The 2,500-nt window shown below is 39.2% G+C and overlaps 1 protein-coding gene across 4 annotated transcripts in view; it reads left to right on the top strand.

The window, feature by feature from the left end:
• The window catches only part of lrrk1 (leucine-rich repeat kinase 1), a 199,978-nt gene that overhangs the window by 125,134 nt on the left and 72,344 nt on the right, over positions 1-2,500 (top strand). The gene's annotated exons all lie outside the window — the stretch shown is intronic.

Genomic DNA, 2,500 nt, shown 5'->3' on the forward strand with positions numbered 1-2,500 from the left:
AAGGAGGTTCTCACCCAAGATTTGACGGTACATGGCCCCGCCCATCGTCCCTTTGATGCGGTGAAGTTGTCCTGTCCCCTTAGCAGAAAAACACCACCAAAGCATAATGTAAATAGCTCCATTTTGGTCTCATCTGACCACAACACTTCCACCCAGTTTTCCTCTGAATCATTCAGATGTTCATTGGAAACCTTCAGACGGGCATGTAAATGTCCTTTGAGTAGGGGGACCTTGCGGGCGCTGCAGGATTTCAATCCTTCACGATGTAGTGTGTTACCAATTGTTTTCTTGGTGACTATGGTCTCAGCTGCCTTGAGATCATTGACAAGATCCTTTTTTGTAGTTCTGGGCTGACTCCTCACTGTTCTCATGAATATTGCAACTCCACAAGGTGAGATCTTGCATGGAGCCCCAGGCCGAGGGAGATTGACAGTTCTTTTGTGTTTCTTCCATTTGCGAATAATCACACCAACTGTTGTCACCTTCTCAGCAAGCTGCTTGACAATGGTTTTGTAGCCAATTCCAGACTTTTGTAGGTCTACAATCTTGACCCTCACATCCTTGGAGAGGATGGCCACTGTGGTGAGTTTGGAATATGATTTGATTTATTGATTCTGTGGACAGGTATTTTTATACAGCTAACAAGCTGAGATTAGGAGCTCTTCCTTTAAGAGTGTGCTTCTAATCTCAGCTTGTTAGCTGTATAAAAGACACCTGGGAACCAGAAATCTTTCTGATTGAGAGGGTGTCAAATACTTATTTCCCTCATTAAAATGAAAATCAATTTATCACATTTTTGACATGCGTTTTCCTGGATTTTTTGGTTGTTCTGTATCTCACTGTTCTAATAAATCTACCAATAAAATTATAGACTGATCATTTATTTTTCTGTGGGCTAACGTACAAAATCAGCAGGGGATCAAATACTTTTTCCCCTCACTGGATCCCTTACAGAAGGTTTGTATCCAGCCTAGAAGCCCAGAGTTTTTTGGGGTCATTGTGTAATTAATCCATACTGTTACATGCAAGATTGATAAACTGTAGTACAGGCCATAAGTTTGGACACACCATCTCATTCAATGCGTTTCCTTTATTTTCATTTCACATTTTTTTGATAAGTACATAATTCCATATGTGTTCATTCATAGTTTTGATGCCTTCAGTGATAATCTACAATTTATGAAAATGAAAATAAAGAAAACTCATTGAATGAGAAGGTGTGTCCAAACTTTTGGCCTGTACTGTATGTAAGACATGTAAATAATTTGTCCTTTTTTATGAGTTATAATGTTAGATATGTTTATTTTTGCACTGGATGACTTCAAATATATAAAACTGTTTTAGACAACACAAATACTTGTTTGGCATTGCTGTGTGTATGATAGGTCTGTGAGATTCATGTTCTGTTTTATTTATTTATTTGTTGTATGGTCCTACAACCTTTTTAACATTCAAGTGACCTCACTACAGCACAAAAATTCTAAGCCCAGTTTTTCCTGAAAAATATGATGTTCATAGATTGACTCTGGACAACAGAGTTGCTATTTTACAAGCTTTTATAGAAATTGAAATCAGACTGACCAGAGGTTGTTGAAAATCCTTTAGGGTTCTGGGATATTTGCAACGGCATTGTACCGCCGACCTTGTGTCTCGCACCTCTCAATATTTCCTGACGTTTGCCTTCCCACAGTTTTTCCCCTGCTTTTGCAAGCTCACTGTGTCTTTGGGGGATTGCCGTGATGAGGCTTGGACCCCGTCATAACTGATTGCAGTTCTAGTAATGTTTTTTTTATGTAAAGGGAGTACAAGTTGAGTTGAGCCCAAAAATGACTTCAAATTTGAATCATCATGTGACTCTTCCAATTCTTCTTGCAACCCGTTGAAGGCATTCTCCTGGTTGGGAACCACAGTTCACTTTCAGCCTCTAAATGACAGAAACCATTTGTCACATTCTAATCAACTCCCTAACCAAATTATTTGAACCATCCCTGACACCTGACGAACATTTTGATATTTGGAAACCTACCTGAATCACTCAAACTCCTAGTGAGGTACCTGCTACCACACTACCTGCTCTTGCCTATTATAGCTTTTAAACCTTTCACGCTCACGGCCACAAATGTCTACACTACTGAAGGTCATTTTAATTCCATATCATGGTTATTGCTGAGATTAAAAAGTCACAGGATCCTCGTGGGAATGAGTGTGAGTCCAGTATGGGTCAATCCTGTGATGTAATGGAACTGTTGCAGTGTTATTATTATTGTGTAACAGTGTATTTTATTTGTAATAATGTTACATCATGTTTCACATGCTGTTTCAGAGGAGTTTTATCCTGCCAAGAATCCACATCTGTGGAACATACTGCTTACTCTTAGGAAAAATGTGGCACAACGCCAAACACAAGTCCATAGCTCAGCTGCAGTATTAATTACATTCTGACAAACTGTATGTAATGCTTTGTGTGTTTGAGCAGACATGTGATGACCATGGCTCTGTC

Source organism: Etheostoma spectabile, unplaced genomic scaffold, assembly GCF_008692095.1.
Source record: "Etheostoma spectabile isolate EspeVRDwgs_2016 unplaced genomic scaffold, UIUC_Espe_1.0 scaffold48, whole genome shotgun sequence".
NCBI lineage: Eukaryota > Metazoa > Chordata > Actinopteri > Perciformes > Percidae > Etheostoma > Etheostoma spectabile.